A 23,447-nucleotide genomic window follows, 5' to 3' on the forward strand; every position below is an offset into this window, starting at 1 on the left:
ACAGCTGTCAAGTGGTGGCACGGGGGTGCTACAGAAGGCCGCTTGCCTCTATGTTGAAAGAGGGTATTTTCAGTGACTGCTCTTCTCACCAAGCAGTTGAATACCCACAGGTGATGAGGACGTGCGCGAGGCGCTGGCGTACGACGGCTGGCAACGGAACTGATTTAGTGTCTCTCTGCAGGGAGCCTACGTTCTGGTGGAGAAAACAGAGCACAGAGAGCTCGTTGCGATTTAGATGCTCTCACAAGGTGTAGAGGACAAGGAGAGCGTGTGCTAGGAGACAGGACCCGACTCGGGAGTGAGCGCAGGAGGGCCGGGCTGGGGCCTGGGGATAGGGAGGGCCGGTGGAGTTGGTAGGGAAGCAGGAAGGAGAGAGGCCTGTGCCCAAGGAGACCGTGGCAGGAACTGTCCAATATGACTCGTATCCAGCCATGAGGAAGCCAGGGCATTTAAGAGGAAGGAGGCTGGTGCGTTTGGACCCTGGAGAGCAAGAGAGAGAGTAAAGCAGGAGAGGTGGCCAGGCCAGACCCCCCAGGACCAGGATGGACACGGGAAGAGTTTGGTTTTTATCCTCAAAGCAATGGGAAGCCTGGTGTTATGGTTGAATGTGCCCCTCCCCGCCCCTGCCCCCCAAAAGATGTGGAAGTCCTTACCCCCAGTACCTGCGAATGTGACGTTATTTGGAAATCGGGTCTTTGCAGATGGTCAAGTTGAGATCATGAGGGTGGCCCCTAATGCAATAGGACCAATATCTTTATGAAAAGGGAAAACACAGACTTAGGGACAGACACACACAGAAGGAAGACCACGCGAAGACGCAGGGAGAGCTGTCTACAGGCCCAGGAATGCCTGAAGCTACCAGGAGCCAGAGGAGAGGCACGGAGCAGGTTCTCCATCCCAGCCCTCAGAGGGAGCCCACCCTGCCCACACCTCGCTCTCAGGTTCTGGCCTCCAGAACTGTGAGACGATACGTTTCTGTTGTCTGAGCTGCCCAGTCTGTGGGGCTTTGTCACAGCAGCCCCAGGAAACTGAAGCACCGCGGAGAGCTTTTAGCGAGGAACGACATGACTAGATTCAGTGTTTTGAGATGGTCTTGGTTGGCGTGGTGAAGAGAATGGACAGAGGCCCAGAAGCGGCTGTGGGGAGAAGCCTGAGACGTTCTGAAGACAGGGGATGGCTGCGTGGTGTGGCTGAGGCAGATGGAGATGGGCCAAAGTGGACGGGCGTGGGAGAGGAGCTGAAGGTAGAGCTGACAGGGCATGCCCAGGATGGGGCCTAGGATGCTGGCTTCTGCTACGGAGAGCATGGTGGTGCCAGTCCCTGAGATGAGGACACCTGGGCCAGGTTTGAGGGGAAAGATCATGACTTTGTGTCTGAATTTGAGGTGCTTTTAGAGCTACAGACTCTGTCCCTCAGGAAATTTGGACTGGAGATAAAGTGTGGACCCTCATTCCAGATGTTTCCAGGAGCCTTTGCTTTGGGGACTTGGGGCAGCGTTGATGGGCCTCTGGGGGTAACCCATGGCCCCAGTAGAGCTTCTCAGCCTTGGCTTCACATTATGCTCAAGTGGGAAGGTTTTAAGATCCCAATGCTCGGGCCATATCCCAGACCAAGTAAACTGGGATCTCTTGTGGAGGGACCCAGGTATCAATGTTTGTTTTTTCTTTTTTAGCTGAACAGAGAGTGCCATGTTGCCGCTCCACTGTGGGGTGGTCCAGCTGAACTGTTTTTGGAAACCCCTGGTGTCAGTGTCTTTTGGGCTCTTAGGGTTCCCAAGAAGATTCTTCCAGTTTCCTCCTCTCCTCTGTTAGGGTGGCGTTGGGCAGGAGGGCCAGGATGGGAGGGCTTGCCCCACTGCAAGGAATGGAAAAGGGGATCTGGGACTCTTAACTGCTGTTCTAAAATCTTTCATCCATTCCCCTTATCTTAATTCACCTCTAGCCTCACCGCCACCCCCCCCCCCCACCCCTGCCCCAGCTCCGGCGTCCACGTATCCTGGTCCTCTGGGGGATTCTGCAATGCAAGTCAGGTGAATTCCCTGTATTTGACCCTGTGAAATAAATACTGTGAGCCCATTTCACAGATGAGGAGGCTGAGGCACAGAGAAGTTAAGAAAATTGAGCCTAGATTCAAACGCAGGCAGTGTGATCCCGGAGCTCATCCTTCTAACCTTTAAGCTCTTTCCCTGAGATATGGTAGCTGTGATTGTTAGGACTCAAACATTAACTAAGCATCTGTTTTGTACCAAGTCCTGTTCTGGGCAAAGGGGTCACGGAGATGCACTAAGATACAGTCTCTACCCTCAAGGAGCTCCTGGTCTTGTAGAGCAGACAGAAACATAAGCAGACACATAATACCAGGCAATGTGGAAACCAGGAACAATTTGCCAGCAGAAAAATCGATGAATAATACTCTATTTGTATGCAAAATGAAGTCACAACGGAGAAATGTGCTTGCATTCAGGAGCGAAGCAAGCTGCCCAGCTTTGGGTGGTGGCTTGCTTCCAACTTTCCCCCGTGGGGCTTTCCTGGCTGTTCTGTTCGGGCTCTCGCTGGCAGACAGCTGCAACAGGTAGCCAAGGTTTAAAAAAAAAAAAAAGGAGAAATTTCAGAATTATGAAAATTGGGAAATTTTATAATATTTAGGGGTAAGGCTGTGTGGAAAGGAATGGAATGGAAATTGGTGCCTCTTGCCGGTGGCAGAGTCTAGCCTCAGTTTGCCCATCTGTTCAATGGAGAGTCATTCATGTGTCTCTGCGTTCATTCAAGAAACTATGAGAGAGATCCTGCGCATCGCCTTTGGAGCGGAGTTATAAATACACACTTCCAGTGGACAGGAGGAACTATAGAAAAGGAGGCTGGGCCTCTGCCTTAGGAGGCTGGCGGGGAGGGGGTGCCGGAGTGGGGCAGATGGGGTCAGTCCGCATGTGCATGTGTAAGAAGGAGGCTCAGCCCTGCTTCCCCACAGGCTCCTTCTCCTGCCTGCCCTGGAGGCTCAGAGTCCCTTTTTCCCTGGCACCCCCCACTCCCCTACACCCTGAGTAACAGGTCCTCTCAGAGCCAGAACGGCTTGTTCCCAGTATTAATGGCTCAGGGAGGGGGCCCTGGTGGCAGGCCATCAGGGAGAAGGAAATGGGTTTGCAATTATAGCCTTTGTTTTGTCTTTTTTTTTTTTTTTCATCTGCAGGCAAGGAGGTAGGGAAAGCATTTGTCCATTTGTCCCTGCTCCTTTGTCCCTGCTTCTGGGCCAGGTGACACAGGCTCTCGTCCCTCCCGTGCTCTGTGACCCCAGACCATCTGGGGGGTGCATTCTGGTGGGGGGCAGGGTTTGGGACTGAGCCTCCCCACATTGCTCTGGCCTTTGTTGGAGCCTGACCTTTCCTGAGTCCTTCCAGCCCTCCCTGCCCCTGAGCTGGCCAAGGGGCTTCCAGGGTGGGGGGTTCAAAGACCCCCAGGAATAACCCACTCTTTGGAAGAGGTTGCACTCCAGGTGGTTTTCGGGGCAAGCTTATGACACGAGGGTCTCTGGCAGTTAGCAAAATATGTCTCTTCTGGCTTCTGTTTGCAACTGGTCCTAACAAACGAGGGCCAAACTCGTCCCTGCGGCCCACTCGGGGTTTTATAGCCCCACCCCCACCCCATCCCCAACAGACTGCGCCTTGGGAACCTCGAGTGACTCTGAAAAGATTGTGGTCAGGCCATCACTTCCCGAGGGCCACGGCTCCCTTACTCGGGGTGGGAGGGGCCCTCCCAAGCCCCAGTTAGCATCTGGAAAGGGGCAGTTCGGGAATCTGCCTTCTAGGGATCTGACTGCTGTGTGGTGTCAGGCAAGATACTTAACCTCTCTGAGCCTCAGACTCCTCACTGGCAGAGTGGGGATAGTCACCTTGCCTGGTAGTGATTTTTTTCATGGTGGGGTTTCGGTGAGGTAATCTGCAAAAGCCCGGCTATTCCATAAGAGGGAGTGGCTGCTATGGGCTTGCGCAAGGCTCCGGGGTCTGGATGGGGCACGGGGAGGGCGGCTCTTCTGGGAATGGGGAGGGAGAAAAATGTGACCCTGCCTAAGTGCAGGGGGGCCGCCTAGGTGCAGACACTGTGCTGCTGGTGTCTTACTGCTGAAAGTGGGTATGTGTACAGGGGTAAGACCTTTTGGGTCATCTGAATTATTTCATAATAAACATTCTTAAATGTAAAATGTTATTATGTTTTGCAGAAAGTAACTCAATTACTAGAAACCTGTTGTTGTTGTTTTTTTTTAAATTTTTTAAGTAATCTCTACGCCCAACATGGGGCTTGAACTCCCAACCCTGAGATAAAGGGCCACACGCTCTATGGACTGAGCCAGCCAGGCCGCCGCAAGAAACCTGTTTTTAAAAAGGAGTGAGATAGAGAAAAATTGCCATAATGACCCAGACTTAAGTGGCCCCTTCAGTCCTTGCCAGTTCTCCCCTCCGACTTTTCACCTGCCTTTCTAGTTTCCGGCATGAGGAGCCAGTCCAGGAGGTTTCCAGAAGCTCAGAACCCAGCTGCTGCGTGTGGGCTGTAGGTTGGGGTTCTGCCAGGTCGGGGTTCTGTAGGTGCCTCGCCTGGAAGAACCTCACCCAGGTCCTACCCCTCTCTGGGCAACAGCCCCAGCAGGGAGGCACTCCCTGAGGGGTCGCAGGCTGAAGAGAGGAAGGCAAGGGTTCTTGGAGGGGCCTCTGCAGGCTGAGCAAGGCCAGGCCTCTGTCCTGGGAGGGGCTGGGGTCCGGGTCACTAGAGCCAGGCATCCTGGCCCCTGAGCAAAGACTGCCTAGCTACCTCTAGTTCCGAGGATCAGGGGTGGGGTAAGGCTGCAGTTCGGAAAGGGAAACTGAGGCCAGCGTGCTCCCCGGAGTGAGCCAGGCGAAGGGGAGGAGAATGTCCCAGGCAGCCAGAGCCACCTCACAGAGGCTTGGAGCTGGAAGAACCTGGAGCAAGTCAGGCCGGAGTGCAAGTCAGGGGAAGGGCACAGATCAGGTTGTCCCAGACACTTGTGCCCCCGCCTTGGGACTCCCAAACCACCCACAGACCCCAAGATCAAGAGGTGAGGGAGGCAGTTTCACCAGCCCGTTCTGAGATTTGAACTCAGGCGGATCCCTACCCCCACCCAGGGCTTTGTGGGTGAGCCAGCCAAGCTGAGGTCCTGCTGCTCCGCCCCCCCCAAACGCCATTCTGCAGCCCATGAGGGCGTGTGCCCGGCTATTTGTCTTGTTCTTAGCTCAGTCCTGTGAGGCAGGCACGATGTCCCCTCTTTTCTGTGTTAGGATAATGAGGCTCTGAGAATTTAGGGGGCTGGCCCAATGCCACAGAGCAGGAAAGTGACCCCAGGGGCTTCCTCTTCCCTCTGCCCACCCCATCCCCCGAAGATGTACTGCAGCCTCACTCCTCAGAGTAGGGTCCAACATGAGGACATCCACAGCATCTGGGAGCTGATTAGAAATGCAGGATTTCAGGACCCTCCCTGGACCCCCCCCCCCCCCCCGAACCAGAATCCACATTTCAGCAAGAGCCCTGGTAATTTGCGAGCACTTTCCAGTGGGAGAAGCCCTGCTTTCTTTAGAGGAGTTCTTTCCTGTTTAGATGAGGCAGCTTGCCCACAGGGAGGGGCTACCTATTTCGAAAGGGTGGACCCCTAATGAAGGACATTCAGACACTTCCAGAAGGTCTCTTTTATGGGGGCATGCCGCGGTGATGAGGGTGGTCTTGTCTTCAGAGACCCCGCCCTACCCACTCCACCTCCTCCCTCCCCCCCCCACTTCCCCCCCCCCCCCCCCGCCCTCCGTGCCAGCCTGCTTGGTGCTTTTGGATTCCAGCGAGCGCACCCTCACCCCTTCATTTACACGACAGCTGTAGAGGGGGTGGGGGTAGCTGTTTCAACGGCTGCCTCCCCGAGACTCCCAATCTTTCCCTGCCCCCAGCAACCCCGCCTGGTGAGGCTGATTGTCCCATTCAGCACCCCCTCGCCGCATTGGCTGATGGGCTTTCAAACCCCCTTAGATGCCTAATTACTGCTGATGGGGGGCGCCCACACGTGCAGGCTTCTGTGAATAAGTGATTCTGTAATTACTGCTGGCACGCCGCCTGCCGGAATAGGGAGGGAAGGGTTTTGAGGACAAAGGGGTTCCTCTGCAAGGAGGGGGACCCTGAAGGCAGCACCGGGCTTTGTTCTGCTCCTTGGCTCAGGGGCTCCGGTAGCCAATCCCCTGTAGCGAGGCAGGGCTGATGGAAGGAGCCGAGGCTGAGTGGGCTAGTTAATGCAAAAGCAGTTTCTGTGCATCGAGTGTGTTCTGGGCCAGGCTCTGTGCTTTGCATACTGGATCTCACAGGGTGACAATTCATCCTGGTTTCCCTGGACATTCCTAGTTTTAACATGTCCCCAGAACTGCCCCCCACCCAGAGTCCCAGGCAAACATGGACAGGTGGTCATGCTACATCTAATTCTCTCTACAGCTGGAAGAGCCAGGAGACCCATTAGCCCCATTTTACAGATGAAGAAACTAGAGCTCAAAGGGCTTGAGGATTTTGCCCAAGGCCAAACAGCTGCTAAGTAGCAGAAGCTAGATTTGGACCCAGGTCTATCTGATCCTCAAGGTCTATGGCGCAAGGAATCTGCCTGAATGCCACAGTGCAGGGGAGAGCTGGTGGGTGGGCCCAGGTTTGCAGGGTGTGCCCCCGAGCCCCGTCTTTTCTCTGAACCCTGGCCAAGGCCCAAGTTCCCCACCCAACCCTCCCCTAGCTGCTCATAGGGCTTCCAGCCTTTCTCTGTACAGACTGTTTTCTCCTGGATCCCAGAACTGGACCTGGCTCAGGACGGGTGGGCTGTCTACAGCCAGGACCTGGCTAGACTCTTGGGGGGCAGGGTGCCCAGGGCAGGGCGCCCGGATGAGGTAGGCCTGGATCTGCCCCCGAAGAGCAGCATGGGAGGCCCAGGCTCCCCTATGGGGTGGAGGGCTTGGCTTGCATGCAGGCCGAGGCCCCTTCCAGCTCTGGCTGCCAGCTGGATACAGCTCGTTCGAGTGGCTGAGAGCCAGTGTGCCTGGTTGCAGCCCCTCGGTGACTGTGTGACCTTGAGCAAATTACCTAACTTCTAGAAGGCGCTTGGTAAAGAGAGGATAATGCCCACCTCTTTGAGTTCTTAGACGATGCATGAAAAGCTCTTAACAATGGTGCCTAGTGGAAATAACAGCTAGTTGTTGCTGTTCTTTTTGTTATTATTTTTAGTGATCTCCTCCTCCCTGAGGGTGGGGACTCAAGCTAATCCTCCCCATCCCCTGGCTGCCTCAAGGGTCCTGGCAGGCCTGGCTGATGTTCTAGCCAAGGAGAGCTGATGGGGAGAGACTGACACTACCCTCGGGGCCTAAAATAGAGATAAAGCTGACTCCAAAGCAAGCTTTGCAGGATGATTTTGCCCGTACAAGGCCATAGTCGGTGCCACCTGGCAGCCCCTTGGGGCAGGGAGCTGCAGGGCAGACTGCTGAGGCCTGAGGCCTGAGGCCTGCTCTGGCTTTTGCCAGATCTGCCTGGGGCTGCCCCAAGAATGTCACAGGCTCTTTCTCCTTCAGATGGATGACTCTCTGGGGGCTGAGTTTTATTTGAAATCAGTTTAAGAGAAGAGGGCCCCGGCTCCAGGCCTCACTCCCCGCCAGACATGCCAGGGCCTGCGTAGGAAGGAGGCCCTGAGGTCCGAGATTTCCCAGATGCCCCTCTTGGACATGGAATTTGGAGCCGCCGCTGCTGGGGAGTGTCTGGGCAAAAGCTGGGGGCTTCAAGATCCCTCCTAGGGGCACCTGGGTGGCTCAGTTAGTTAACGTCTGGCTCTTGATTTCCGCTCAGGTCATGATCTCAAGGTTGTGGGATCAAGCCCCGTGTCGGGCTCCAGGCTCAGTGGGGAGTCTGCTTGTCCCTCTCCCTCTGCTCCTCCCCCAGCTCTCTCTCTCTCTCTAATAAATAAGATCTTAAAAAGAAAAATCCCACTAGAAATAGACTTCTAGGTGTTTGTTCAGTAATGGGTCACTTAGGTCCTCTTTGTCCTAGAAGGAAGCTGGTCTCTCAGACCATGTCCCTGTTGCCTCACAGAGACAAGGCCTTGGAGTCCGACCAAGAAAAGGCACCGAAGTTTAAGGGGTAAAGGCAGCTCTTGAACCTTGCCTCTGACATGCAGGAGCTGTGTGACCTTGGACTAGACACTTAACCTCTCTGTGCCTCAGGTTTATCGTCTGGTAAATGAGGATGATAATGCGTGTCTTACGGGTTTGTGGTAGGGATTAAATGATACAGTGAAGGACGGAAGGAACAAGCCCAGGTCTCGCACACAGTAGGAGCTCTGCACATGCTCATCTTTATTCCTCTGCTCACAAGACGACGTGGGTGGGAGTTTGGGTGGTACAGTGACATCTGTTCCAGTTCCTGAAAGCAGCACACAGTGTTCAGCTCTCCCTGAAGGTGGGTCAGGCCCTTGAGGGTAGAAGAAGGCTCTTGCACGAGACAGTATCCACCCAGCACTTGTGTAGACAGAGCCTTGGTCTGGCCTGGAGCGGGGCATCGTTGCTGATCCTCCAGCCAATTTCTAGGCTTCTGTCTCATCATTCCCATCAACCATGCCGATACTTCAGTACTTGAAGGATATCTCCCAAATGCTTCCCAAGCCCCAGGATGTCATCGTGTGTGGCTGCCCCTCTCTCCAGGCCATAAACAGATGCTCAGTGACTGATTTGGGGGGTGGTGGTAGGGACCCTGACCACTGTGAGTTTAGACAATTCCTCCCGGGGATGCAACCAGATTGTGGAAAGCTACGAGAGGTGACCCAGCAGCCCACGGCCCAGGGCTGGCTACCTGGACTGTGGGGATCTGTTTGCCGTCTGGTCACCTGTCAGGGCTGTCCCGGAGCTGTCAGGGCAGAGAGCAGTGTCGGGGGAACTGATCAGCCATCCTATTCTGTCGCTGTGGGTTTCTTTATCTGTAAAAGCAGGGTTTGTTGAGACTGTGGGCTCAGCGATTTAGAAGGTGGGCTTGGGGCCACCTGCCTGAGTTTGTAGAGTCGGCCTCCCACATGTGACCTGGGGCCCCCTAGGCAGGTTATTTAGCCTTTGGGGGCCTCTTTTCCCCCATTGTAGAATGCCAGTGGTGATAGAACCTGTCTCCTAGGTTTACTGCTTTAAATGGCCCGAGGCACCTGGTAACCCGGCCACCTGCATCGGCGAGTTCCATCTTCCTCACACCCCTCGGAAGCAGGTGCCAGTGCTAGTCCTGTTTCCAGACGAGGAAACTGAGGTCCAAGTTCTCAGAGCTAGTCAGTGTCAGAGCCAAAGGGTTTGGCTCCAGAGCCCACATTCTTAATAAATACATGTTAGCTTCTACTGTTATTGTGGTTGTGTGATTAAAATTGACCACAATGCCTGGTGTTCCATAAACGTGCCCTCCTATTGCTATTGAACCGGACAAGGGTGAGGGGGGTCTCAGTGTGCCCAGGCCCATGCTTCCCCCAGCTGCTAGAGAGGATTCCGATGTTTCTCCCCTCCCCCACCCAGCCAGGAGGGTCTTTAAGCGCAGCGCGGCCCATGGCCATGGCCAGGACTTGGAGGAGAAGGACCAGGAGAGCTGGAGGGGAGCGCCAGAGAATTGAGGGTGGGAAACAAAATTGGGAGAAGAACAAAACTGAACATAAAAAAATGTGACTCAGAGCTTATGAACTGGTCCCTTAAGCACCCTTTAAGATAGGTGAATTAAAAAACAAGTCTATTTAAGTGAACCGTCGGTTGTGCTATTTGAATCCAACACCACTTAGAGACTGAGCCACGTGGGTCCTGCCACCAGCAGGGTTACATTGGGTGCTACAGGGTTACATTTGGAAGCTCTGGATGCCTAGGGGGAAGGTAAGGGAGCCGCTGATTTTTGGTGCCTGAGAACCACACGTGAGTCTCGACACTATCACGTATGCCTTCCCTTGTCCTCAGGCCTTCTGAGGTCTAGGGGGACTCAGACCCTGCCCGGTGACAGTACACGTGAGGGGTCTCAGCTGCATCCCAGTGAGGTCTGAAGCAAAGCTCCTCTCAGGCAGCCCCCAGTGGGCAACGAGGTCTGGAGGCCAGGGCTACTGGAGGGAGTGGGGACCCATCGATGTCTGGCTCAAGGGCTCAAGAGCCCTTGTTCTTAACACTCTGGTGCACCCAAGTGGGACTGTGAAGGATGAGGGCCACTGAGCAAGTGTGGGGTGAATGTGTGGTCAGGGGAACAGACAACGGGGCTGAGCATGAGGGCCAGTGCACCTGCACGCCCTGTGGAGTGTCAAGAGGTCTTGTAGGGGTGATGCAATGAAATGGGCTGAGGCCTGGGATAGTGTTTTTAAAAATGAATCTACTACATATTTCCATCAATTGTTAGCTAAACCACTGACTTTATCCTGGTTCTTTGGGGGACAGAAAAGAAAAAAGGCTGTCTTTTAAGTGTACCTATTGATTGGAAGATCCATTCAGATATCCAGACAATTAAAATGTGAACAAACTATGTATCTTGGAATTGAGGGACTCTGCTGCTCACAGAAAGGGCATCCTTGTGGGGTTCCTGGGTGGCTCTGTCGGGTAAATGTCTCACTCTTGATTTTGGCTCAGATCATGATCTCAGGGTTGTGAGATCGGCCCCCGCATCGAGCCCCTCATCGGGCTCTGCACTGGATGTAGAGCCTGCTTTAGAGTCTTTCTCCCTCTCCCTCTGCCCCTTACCCACTCCCTCTCTTAAAAAAAAAAAAAAATGGTGTCTTTGTTACTCTGAACAGACAAGTGACCCTCAGCAGTCCTGAGTTCTCTCTTCCCTCTACCCTCCCTGGTCATAATGGTCTTCTCTCTTACCAAGTGCAGCTAAATGTGAGGCCAGAGCTGCCTGCTCCAAATGACTCTTTGGTGATGGAAAAACTAGAGTAAGGGGAGTGATAGATACATGAGAGATAACAAAACAACCTCTCATTCATTCATTCATTCATTCAACAAATACTGAGCACCTCATATGTGCAGGCACTGCTCTGGGAGCTGGAGATCAAGAGGGAAAATGGTCCAACTTGACTCCGGTCTTCAGAGCGCACTTGTTACATGACTGGCAACATTGGAATCAACCCCTCTTATGTCCAAGCAGATAACTTAAGAGGCAAAGTCTCCCCTCCTCTCTTGAGCTCCCCTGCAGAGTGGTTCTGCTGTGTCCCCGGGTAGCACTCACGGGCAGGTCACAGAGCAACATGCAGATGGCGCCCTCAGGCCGTGGATCCTAGGTAGTCAAAACTGAGTCAGAACCCCACATGGTACGGCCCAGGTAACTCAGAGCAACCAATGAACTTGGTTGTCTGCACACAGAACCCTTTCCTCGGTCTCCTGAGAAGTCGTCAGGGCTGGAAAACAGCAATAGAAAATGGGAAAAATGGGGCGCCTACCTGGGTGGCTCAGTTGGTTAAGCAACTGCCTTCAGCTCAGGTCATGATCCTGGAGTCCCGGAATCGAGTCCCGCATCAGGCTCCCTGCTCTGCGGGGAGTCTGCTTCTCCCTCTGACCCTCTTCCCTCTCGTGCTCTCTGTCTCTCATTCTCTCTCTCTCAAATAAATAATAAAATAAAATCTTAAAAAAAAAAAAGAAAATGGGAAAAATGGAAGAAGGCACAAGAAGTCAGATCGTTCAATGAAGTTTCGCTCCCGGGGAAGCCAAGATTGAGGAGCTTGCGCCAAAATTTTAACAAGAATTTGTAAACACAGCCGTATAAGTTACCTCTCTCCTTAGTCAGTGGGGGTGACTCAAGTCAGGCAAATGGCATGATGGAAAAGCTGGGAATGGAAAGTCCAAATAGGGGGCGCCCGGGTGGCTCAGTCAGTTAAGCATCCAACTCTTGATCTCAGCTCAGGTCTTGATCTCAGGGTCGTGAGTTCAAGCCCCGCATTGGGCTCCACTCTGGGTGTGGAGCCTACTTAAGAAGAATAAAAAATGGAATGTTAAAAAAAAGAAGTCTAAATAAGTTAAAATATTGTGTTGCATGCAGGGCCTGCAATCTGGGGCTCTTCCAATATTCCTACGCTTTGGAGAAGACCCCCTACACGTTTGTCTCCTCATCCCACTATGATTTTACTTCCTAAGTATCTCAGATCTGTTCACGTCTCCCCACCTCCGCCGCTCCATATTTGGTCCATACTGCCGTCGCCGCATGCCCGGGCATCTTCTCAACTGGCACAGCCACCCCATCAATTAGGCCAAACTCCATCCCCATCGCCAGCTCTGACACGGACACTTCTTCATAGCACTTACTGTGGTCCTAACTGTGCGTTGATGAGGGAGCTTGTGGAAGTGATGCCTGCCTCCCCCCACTGCCCTACCCCCTCCTCGAGTGCAGGGATTACATCTGCTTTTGCTCATCCTTCCGTTCCCCGCACTTAGCACGAAGCTAGGAAGGAGTTTGAAACATGTTTTGACCGAGACTTTGTAAACATACCCGTATAAGTTAGTTCTACCCTGACACCAACCCTCTCTCTGCTGATCCTGAGCCATGGTGGGTGCTCAATAAATATTTGTCGAACAAATAGATAAGTGAATAAAGCTGTTTTTAAACATAAAAGAGAGAGAAATAATTTTTTTACACACATGAAATCAGCTTTTCTTCTTCCCCACCAAACAAATGCTGAGGAAATATTTCAAGACTTTCCCTTTGGAAGGGCATTTTGGCCTGTTCAGAGGTTACATGTGGGGGGTAGAGCCCCTTTCACTGTGTGTGTGTGTGCGTGTGTTTGAGAGGTTAAGAGAGTATTCCCTGGAGAGTATACACAGAGGAAGACAGGGAAGAGTCTATGCCTGTCTATGGATAGGAAATGTGTGCAAAAGAACATAATTAAGTCTTAATGGTTGTCTCTATGAGTGGGACAGAGTTCGGAGCAGGGAAGAAGGGAGAACCTTGGCTTTGCATTTCATAGGGTTTTTGAGCTGTTTTAATTTTATGTCATGAGCACATAGTGATTCTAGAATAGCCACCACCACCACCACCAAACCCAACTTCATTAGAAAACCGAAACCAAACCATCAGGACGTCCTGGTCTACCTCGGTTGCCACAAGACTTGGATGTAGGAAGTGGACCAAACTTCTGGGTTAGGGAAGCTGGATATGGGTTTTTCCAGCGCACAGTGGCACTCCCTTCCCCGTCAACCCCTTCCGGCTCGGAGCTCGTCTCCGCTGGTCTTCATATCAACCCTGAGAAGAAGGCCTGCCACCATTTTTACTGTTGAGGAAACTGAGGGCCGAAGAATTACAGAGCCTCGCTGAGGTGCAGGCAGCAGAAAAGTCCTTTTGGCTTTGACGCCATGGTAACCGGTGGGAAGGGGCTGTGTATTAGGTACCTAGTGCTGGGAAACAAAATATCCCCAGATAGCATCTCAAGACAGCAAACATTTATTTTCTCACAGCTGCTGACGAACACTGGTTCCTCGTGAGGTTGCTGTCAGCCTGTGGGCCGGGCCTGCTGGCCTCTGAAGGGGGAGGACCCGCTTCCCCTCACCCTGTGAGCATGGGCAGGCCTCAGTCCCTCGGTGGCTCTTAGTCAGAGAGAGAACCCAAGACAGAAGCATGGTGTTTTATGACCCCATCTCAGAAGTGACACGCTGTCACTTCCCGTTACCCAGTACAGCGTGGGAGGAGGCTACCCGAGGGCGTGAGTTCCAGCAAGTGGGATGATTGGGGGACACCTTGGAGGCTGGTGACCACAGGGCAGCTCTTGGCAGAGTCTTACTCTGAAAGCCCGGACTTTATCTCTGGGTGGCCCCTGGGGCAGGAGCGGTAAGAGGACCCACCTGGAGGAAGGCTGGGGTGCAGTGGGGACAGACACCTCAGGGGATGAAGGGGTCTGGGCCTCCAGAGCACTTCCCTGCGTGGGCTTCTGCTCCAACCCTAAGACATCACAGGCAAGTCATTGTGTCCTCTGGGTCTCAGTGTGGTCCACCCAGGGCCCGTGGGGACTTGAGCACCTTAGCCTTCCCTCCTCTCAGGGATGTGGTGATACAAATGGGGGGGTGCCCGGGAGCCAGTGGGCACCGTCAGCACCATAATCATGGGCATGAGTGAGCTGCTCAGGACAAATGATCTCACCAAGTTGGCCGTGTGATACGTGCTACGTAAACACTTGGTGACAGGTTAATGGCCCCTTTTCTAAACACATGTATTGAATGTTGACTGCTGCCCGGTCCTTTGCTAGGCCTACAGTTCATGCATTACATCATTGTTTGCCCCCAACACCCACTATAAGGTTGGTAATAATATTAGCCCTGTTTTACAGGTGGGAAACTGAGGCAGGGAAGGTTCAGCGCATTGCCCAAAGCCACACAGGACTTACGTCCAGATCAGGATGGCTCCAAGGCCTCTGTTCATGCCTCTGCCTCCCACCCACTCTCCTCCAGTGGGAATCAGGGCCCCTTAAAAGGGAGGGCATGACTCTGGGGCCTAAAAGTCACCTCACAGGCCTCTAGGTCCTCCACTCTTCACTAAAGAGCTGGAGAAGGTGCAGTCCCAAGACAAGAAGCAACTTCTTCCCTCCTTGAGTAGGAGGCAGAGCCCAGACCCAAAGCCTCCTAAGAGCCAGACCGGTGGTCTTTTACTTCTGTCTGGAAGCCCAGTCCTCATACCAGCCCCTCCAAAGTACTTCAGCAACAAGCATGAGACTGGTTCATTTTCAAGGGTGGAGCTAATTTCCAGGAGGTAGCATGCCAGAAAGAGCCTGAGCTATGGCAAGATGGAGATCTGTGTTAAGTGTTTGGGCAAATGTTTAACCTTTCTGAGCCTCAGCTTCCATATCTGCTAAACGGGGACAATCACACTAGTTCCTTAGTTGTTGGGATTAAATGAAACATCAGCAGTGAAAATACCTGGTAAGTGGTAAGTACCAAATCATATTTGTTTCTTTGTTGCCTTTAGTCCTTTTAGATCATATTGCAGAAGCTCCAACTTTCCCTCCAATAAAAATATTCTTATTTGCGTTAAAAAAGGGGCCCTCAGTCTAGCCTGCTAGGGTTTTTTCCCCCCTGTGTGACCGTAACAGCCCCAAACACTTCTTCCAATCAGTGAAAACTTCCACAGCACTGATGGGGGCTTTCTCTTCTGCGCCTTGATAAAATGAGACCTGAAGCCCCCAAGAAAAGGGAGCCTTGATATAGCTGGCTTAATTTCAACCAAGTACCCCTTTAGTGGGTCAGGTTGGGGGGAGTTCCTGCAGTTTTTCTGGAGTGGAAAAACCCCAGGTTGCTGGGTGGCGGCTGCTGCAGTATTGCTGGCCAGCTTCGTCGCCGGGGGCAGGCCTAGGAGGCGGTTGGATTCCAGCAACTGAGGTCCCTTGGGGAGCAGCTGCTTCTGTCCTGGCTGAGCTGGGGGAGGGGGCGTGGGAGGGAGAGCAGACATTTTAGAGACACTCATCTAGTCTGCAATGGGACTGGAAAGGATCCCAAATTCTCTCCTAGCTACTCTGGTCTGAAGTTTTGGTCTGAAAACCAGGCCCCTGTAGTTGGCTCACTCTCAAATGGTTGACTTAATAGAACCAGAAAAAGATAGTATCCACTCCGGTGGGGAGGTCGGGTGGCTCTCAGGAACTGAAAGGTGGTCAGACCAGGCCTTGAAGGTCATTTCCAGTCCTCAAAGAACAGGGCTCCATGATTTGGGACTTTCTTCTTGATCAAGTAGATAAGAATGGGGGCTCATAGACAAATCTGCTTGCAGCATTGCTGGGGGAGAGCAGGGCAAGAGCCAAGACCCAGGGTGGTTAGTGGAAAGGGCACCAGATCGTAAGCCTGAGCTCTGAATGACCTTGTGACTGCAGGCAAACCACTTCCCTCTCTGAGCCCAAGTTTCCCTACCTATAAAGTAGGGAGAACATGCTTCTTCCCAGACCCTTCCAGCTCTGAAAACCTCTGGTTCATTTCTGGGGTTTTTGCCTCATCCCTGGTAATCTGGAGATCTGCCAGTACACAAGTATTTATGGAACATTTGGCACCTTGTCAGGTGAGGTGGGAGAAACAAGTCATTTCAGAGTCAGCCTCTGTCCCCCTGGAGCTCATCAAGGACACTCAGATATATACAGGCGTGCGCACGTGCGCGCACACACACACACACACACACACACACACACACACACACACACACACAGAAGTAGCTACCCTATACCCAGTGGATGGTGCCTATTATAGGGGACCAGAGGAAAGGAGATCAAGGTGGTGGAGGGTGGTCCACAAAGACTTTCTGGAGGAGGTGCAATTTGAGGCAGGCTTTGGAAGATGGGAAGAATTCATCAGTTTAGGAGACGGGAGTAGGGTGTCTGTGCAACGCCTGGTGAAAAGTCAGGGCTCACACATACAGTTGTGTGGGATGTGCACTGCACAACTCCAGGAGGCACCCTTTTCGTTGCAGTCCATGGGACTAGCACCCTCTGTGTATAACCTCCCTGACTTTATGTGAAAGCCCTGGAAAAATGTGGGGTAGCTGTCTCCCGGGGCTGCTGGAGTGGGGAAGCATAACCCCTGGAGTGCCTATTTGCCCCCTTGGCCTGAGGTGGTACAATTCTCTCGGCCTTGGGGCATAAGCTCTGCTCCTTCCTGAACAAGGCTCCAAATGTTCACGAAAAAGTTCAAAGAGATCGGATTCAGATGCTCCTTCCATTGCTTTGTCGGATCCTCAGCAAGTGGCGTAACCTCTCCAGGCCTTGGTTTCCTCCTGAAAGTGGGCATCATAAGGGTTCCTCTCTACCGGCTGTGGAGGAGGTGAAAGCAGATCACGTATGTGAAGTGCTAGTCCTGGGCTTGAGAAATGACACCTGTTATGATGACTGACTTGGGGACAGAGAGAGAGGATGGGTGGATGGTTTCCTGGAAGCTCCTGGGTGCTGGGGAAGGTTGTTGGCGGAGGGGGGTGGGGCAAGGAGCTGGTGACTGGGCTGGGCAAGAGCCACAGCCAAATAGCAATAATTTTACCAGAAACCTTTAGATGCTCCCAGGGTACTCGCAGGGCCTTGTGGGAGAACTGTTTTAGGAAAAAAATGTTTTGTGAAGAACATTGGAGCCAGGGCCCCAGAAGATTGGAGTTCTTTGACTTGCCCAGCAGGGATGCTGGGCCGCTCCCTGCATCTGGGCCTCTGTGTGTCTGTCACTCTACTGGGGGAAGGATCTCGTAGTCGCTAGACTTCTTGGCCACCCTGGGTGCTGCCCACCCCAGGCCCGGCCAAGGAGACGCGGGTGTATCTGGGAGAAGCTGAGCTTTCCAGGGAGCATCATGACTCCAGACAGACCACTCCACCAGACTGCTGTGAACTCCCAGCAGTGGGGTCAGTCTCAGCTTCCTTCTGCTTACACCAGCTCTGCAGACACCGGCCTGAGCAGCAGGAGGGCCCGACTCACCCCACTTCCACCCAGGTTTGCCTTCTGGACCCAGGAATCTGCAGATAATCAGGGCAGAAGCTTCTCCCAAAGGTTTGGCCTCAGCCCAGGCTCAGCAGACAGAAGGTGAATGGCCTTCGCTCGGTGGGGGCACCAGCCCCTCCATTCCAGAAGGGTTTCCAGGCTCAGGGCCAGCATAATAATGATTTAAAAAAATAATAACTGCTTGTTTTTTAATAAAAGAGCTTTATTGAGATATAATTCACAGATCTTAAAATTCACCCTTTACAAGTATCCAATTCAGTGGTTTTAAGTATATTCACAAAGTTGTGTGACCATCAGCCCCCATTATCTAATTCCAGAAACTTTTTATCAAAGAAACTTGAACCCAATTAATAGTCACTTTCCATTCTTGCTTCCTCCCAGCCCCTGGCAACCACTAATCTCCTTTCTGTCTTTATGCATTTGACTATTCTGGGTGTTTCACATGAATGGAATCATATAAACAGTCTTTTATGACCAGTGTCTTTCACTTAGGGTAATGTTGTCAGTGTTCATGCATATTGTAGCATATACTGGTACTGTTATTCCTTTTTATGGTTGAATAATATTCCATTGCATGGGTATACCACATTTTGTTTACCCATTCATCAGTTGGTGAACTGGATTGTCTCCAGATTTTTGGCTATTATACTATATTAAATATATCATACTATACTGTTATGAGCATTTTTGTTTAAGTTTTTGTCCTCACCTGTGTTTTAAATTCTCTTGGGTATATACCTGGTGGTGGAATTGTTGGGTCCTATGGTAACGCTAAGTTTAACTTTTGAGGAACTGCCAAACTGTCTTCCAAAGTGTCTGCATCACTTAATAGTCTAACGGCAGCGTATGAGAGTTACGATTTCTCTACATCCTCCCCAAGACTTGTTACTGGTTTTTTAAGTCTGTCCATCCTAGTGAGTGTGCAGTGGTATCTCATGGTGATTTTGATTTGCATTTCCCTCATGACTAATGATATTGAACATTGTTCCAAGGGCTTTCTGGCCATTTTTATTTTTTATATTTTTTGGAGAAATGTCTATTCAGATCATTTGCCCATTTAACAAATTGGGTAATTTTTCTTGCTATTATTAGGTTGTAAGCATTTTTTATGTATTCTAAATATTAGATTCTTGTCAGATGGATGATTTGCAAACATTTTCTCGCACTCTGAAGATGCTTCTTTTACTTTCTTGATAGTGTCCTTGGAAACATAAAAGTTTTTAATTTTGATAAGGTCCAATAAATTTTTTTTCTTTTGTTACTCGAATGTTTGGTGCCCTATCTACGAAACTGTTACCTTACCCAAACTCATGAAGATTTACTTCTATGTTTTTTTTCTAAGAGTTTTATTGTTTCAGCTGTTACATGTTGGTCTCTGACCCATTATGAGTTATTTTAAATATGGCGGGGGTCCAGTTTCCCCCTTTTGCATGCGGATATCCAGTTGTTCCATATCATTTGTTGAAGGCTATGCTTGCCTCCATTTAATTGTCTTGACACTTGTGGAAAATAAATTGACCATAAATGCAAGGGTTTATTGCTAGGCTTTCAGTTCTATTCCACCGATTTTTGTGTTTGCCTTTTTTCCAATACCACACTGCCTTGATTACTGCAACTTTGTAGTAAATTTTGAAATTGGGAAGTATGAGTTCTCCAGCTTTGTTTTCTTTTTCAAGAAATTTTCTTTTCCAAAATTGTTTTGGCTATGTAGGTCCCAAATGAATTTTCATATCAGCTTGTCAATGTCTGTCTGCAAAAAAGGCAGCTGGGATTTTGATAAGGATTTTTATTTAATCTGTAGTTCCATTTGGGGATTATTACCATCTTAACAATTTGCCTTTCATCCATAAACATGAGATGTCTTTCCATTTATTTAGATCTTCTTTAGTTTCATTCAGTGATGTTTTGTAGCTTTAAATGTACAAATCTTACACTTTTGTTAAATTTCTTCCTATTTGTTTTCTCAATTTCATTTTTGAATTGTTCATTGCTAGAGGGTAGAAATACAACTGATTTTTAGATTTTGATCTTGTATCCTGCAACCTTGCTGAAGTCATTCATTAGCGCTAAGTGTGTGTGTTCACACACACTCGTGCACATGTGTTTCCTTAGAATTTTCTCTATATAAGATGATGTCATCTGCAAATAGTTTCCTCCTCCTCCTCCTTCTTTTTTGCAATCTGTATGCCTTTTATTTTATTTTATTTTATTTTTCTTGCTTAATTGTCCTGGCTAGAACCTCCAGTACAATACCGAATAGGAATAGTAAAAGCAGACATTCTTTTCTTGTTCCTGATCTTAGGGGAAAAGCTTTCAGTCTGTCACCATTAAGAATGATGGTAACTGGGGGGCGCCTGGCTGGCTCAGTTGGAAGAGCATGTGACTCTTGATCTTGGGTTGTGAGTTTAAGCCCCACATTGGGTGTAGAGATTACTAAAAAAAAAAACAAGAAGAAGATGTTAACTGTAGATTTTTCATAGATATCCTTTATCAGGTTGAAGAAGTTCCCTTCTATTCCTATTGAGTGCTTTTATCATGAAAGGGTGTTGGATTCTGTCCAATGCTTTTTCTGATTTTATTAAAATGATCATATGGTTTTTGTCATAATTCTATTAAAATGGTATATTGATTGATTTTTGGATGTTAATGCAACCTTGCATTTCTGGGATAAGTCCCACCTGGTCATGGTGTATAATCCATTTTAGGTATTGCTGGGTTCAGTTTGATAGTATTTTGTTTAAAGTTTTTATGTCTATATTTATAATGGATATCTTTGTGCGTTTTTTTTCTTGTGCTACTTTTGTTTGGTTTTAATATCAGGGTAATACTGGCCTCACAAAATGAATTAAGAAGTGCTCCCCCCTTTTTTATTTTTTGGAAGAGTTTGGATTGATTCTTCTTTAAATGTTTAATATAATTCACCAGTGGAGCCATCTGGGTCTGGACTTTTCTTTGTGGGAAGATTTTGACCACTAATTCTTTCTCTTTACTTATCATAGGTCTACTCAGATTTTCTATTTCTTCTTGAGTCAATTTTAATAGTTTGTGTCTTTTTAGGAATTAGTCCATTTAGTTTAAATTATCTAATTTGTTGGTATACAGTGGTTGGTAGTATTCCCTTATAATCCTTTTATTTCTGTAAGGTTAGTGTTCTTGGTACTATGTCCTCTCTTTCATTTTTTTATTTTAGCAATTTTAATATTTTATTTTATTTTTCTTGGTCAGTCTAGCTAAAGGTTTGTCAATTTTTTTTAATTCAGTAAATATTTATTGAGACCTACTCTGTGTCAGGCATTCTTCTTTTTCTTTCTTTCTTTCTTTCTTTCTTTTTACATTTTTTCCTTCTTAAAAAAAATTTAATTCTGGTATAGTTAACATACGGTGTTATATTAAGAAGCTTGTCAATTGTGTTATATTTTCAAAGAATCAACTTTTGGTTTTGTTGATTTTCTGTATTGTTTTTCCATTCTCTATTTTATTTATTTTGCTTTAGTTTTTATTACTTATTTCCTCCTGCTTGCTTTGGGTTTAGTTTGTTCCTCTCTTTATTATTTCTTTATTTTTTTATTGAGATATAGTTGATATGTAACATTATATCAGTTTCAGATGCACATATAATGATTTTACATATGTATATACTGTGAAATGATCACCACAATAAGTCTAGTTAACATCCATCATCATACATAGTCACAAATGTTTCTCTTGTGATGGGAACTTTTAAGATCTACCCTCCCAGGAACTTTCAAATATATAATACAGTATCAGTAACTATAGTCACCAGGTTGTACATTACATCCTATGACTTATTTTATAACTGGAACCTTTTACTTTTTGACCCCCTTCACACCAACTTCACACATTTCTTAACTTTTTAAGGTGGAAAATTGGGTTATTTATCTGAGATCTGAGTTCTTTTTAAATATAGATGTTTACAGCTGTAAATTTCCTTCTAAGCACTGCTTTAACTGCATCTCATAAGTTTGGTACATTGTGTTTCATTTTTACTCATTTCAAAGCGTTTCTAATTTTACTTGTGTTTTTTCTTTATTTCATGGGTTAAGAGTGTGTTGTTTAATTTCCATATATTTTCTTCTGTTAATTGATTTCTGATTTTATTCCATTGTGTTCAGAGAACGTACTTTGTATTACTTCAATCCTTTCAAATTTACTTGTTTTATGGCCTAAAGTATGGTCTGTCTTGGAGAATGTTCCTTGTGGACATGGGAGGAATGTGTTTTCTGCTTTTTTGGGTGGAGAGTTCTTTAAATATGTTAGATCCAGTTGGTTTATAGTGTTGTTCAAATTTTCTATTTCATTGCTGACCAGCTGTCCAGTTATCATATATCCTTGTTGAAAGGGGGTTAAATTCAATATCTGGGCTTCCTTGAGGATATTTTTGATTGACTGCTTTTTTTTTTTTTTTTCTGGGTATGGGCCAGACTTAGTGTGTCTTGTAATTTTGTTGTTGTTATTGTTGTTGTTGTTGTTGTTGTTGTTGAAATGTAGACATTTTCAATAATACAATGTGGTAACTCTGAAAATCAGAGTCTGTCCCATCACTAGGGGTTGTTATTGTTGCTATTTGCTGGACCTATTCTGTGAAGTCTGCAATCTTTCTCATGTATGGCCCCTAAAGTGTTTGCTTGTTAGGCTATCTGTCAGCTACTGATCGGACAGAGATTTCCTTAAATGCCAGATCCGGTAAGTCTCTCAGACTTTGGCAAGGGGCTCTGCATGTGTGTGTTGGGCATGTGTTCGGTGTCCTGGTACACAGTTTACAACTTGGCCTTTAGCCTTCATTTCCTTGTGTGAAGCCTGAATGTCAGGCAGAGGAGAGAGGTTAAGGCCTTCTTAGATCTTTCCTGGGTGTGCTCACAGACTTCTGCATGTATGTGGAATTCTAGATTCCCAGGAATATATCGGCACTTTTCACAACCCTCTACGGACATTTCATTCTTGTGTCTACTTTTAAGTTTTTGGCCCTGAGTGGGGCTGGGAGAGCAAAAAAGAGGAAAAAGGAGCTAACATTTGATGAGCACTTAGTATGTGCTAGGCCCAGTGTTAGTGCTGTCACCATGAACCTCTTTCCCTGATTCCTGGAAGAACTCAGCTGATTTTTTAAAAAGATTTATTTATTTATTTGAGAGTGAGAGAAAGAGGAAGAGGGCATGGGGGGAGGGGCGGAGGGGGAGGGAGAGAGAGACTCTCAAGCAGACTCTGCACTGAGTGTGGAGCCTGACACAGGGCTTGATCTCACCACCCTGGATCACGACCTGAGCTGAACCCAAGAGTTGGTCACTTAACCAACTGAGCCACCCAGGCGCCCCCAAACTCAGTTGATTTTTTACTGGAACATTTACTTTATGGACAAAAAGGCTGGGGCTCAGAAAGGTGAAGAAATGTGCCCAAGGGCACACAGCTGGTCAAATGGTGAATTCTTTTCTGTTACTCATGCTTCTACCATACCAGTGTTTCTCCATCACAAGATGATTTGAAGTACTATATAGATAATCACTTAACAGCTTTAATTGCATATTTGTGTGTATATAATTTGTATACCCAATCCATGCCTTTATGTTTAGGACAAGGCATAAATCTACAGGGTGCCTAGGTGGCTCAGTCGGTTAGGCATCCAGCTCTTGATTTTGGCTCAGGTAATGATCTCAGGGTCCTGATGTTGAGCCCTGTGTTGGGGTCCACACTCAGTGCAGAGTCTTCTTGAGATTCTCTCTCTCTCTCTCCCTCCGCCCCCTTCCCCCGCTTGCATGAGCACATGCTCTCTCTCTCTCTCTAAATAAATAAATAAATAAAATCCTTAAAAAAATAAAAACTGGGCGCCTGGGTGGCTCAGATGGTTAAGCGTCTGCCTTCAGCTCAGGTCATGATCCCAGAGTCCTGGGATCAGGTCCCGCATCGGGCTCCCTGCTCCTTGGGAGCCTGCTTCTTCCTCGCCTCTCTCTCTCTCTCTCTCTCTCTGTCTCTCATGAATAAATAAATAAAATCTTTAAAAAAA

This window comes from Zalophus californianus, chromosome 11, assembly GCF_009762305.2.
Source record: "Zalophus californianus isolate mZalCal1 chromosome 11, mZalCal1.pri.v2, whole genome shotgun sequence".
Classification (NCBI taxonomy): domain Eukaryota; kingdom Metazoa; phylum Chordata; class Mammalia; order Carnivora; family Otariidae; genus Zalophus; species Zalophus californianus.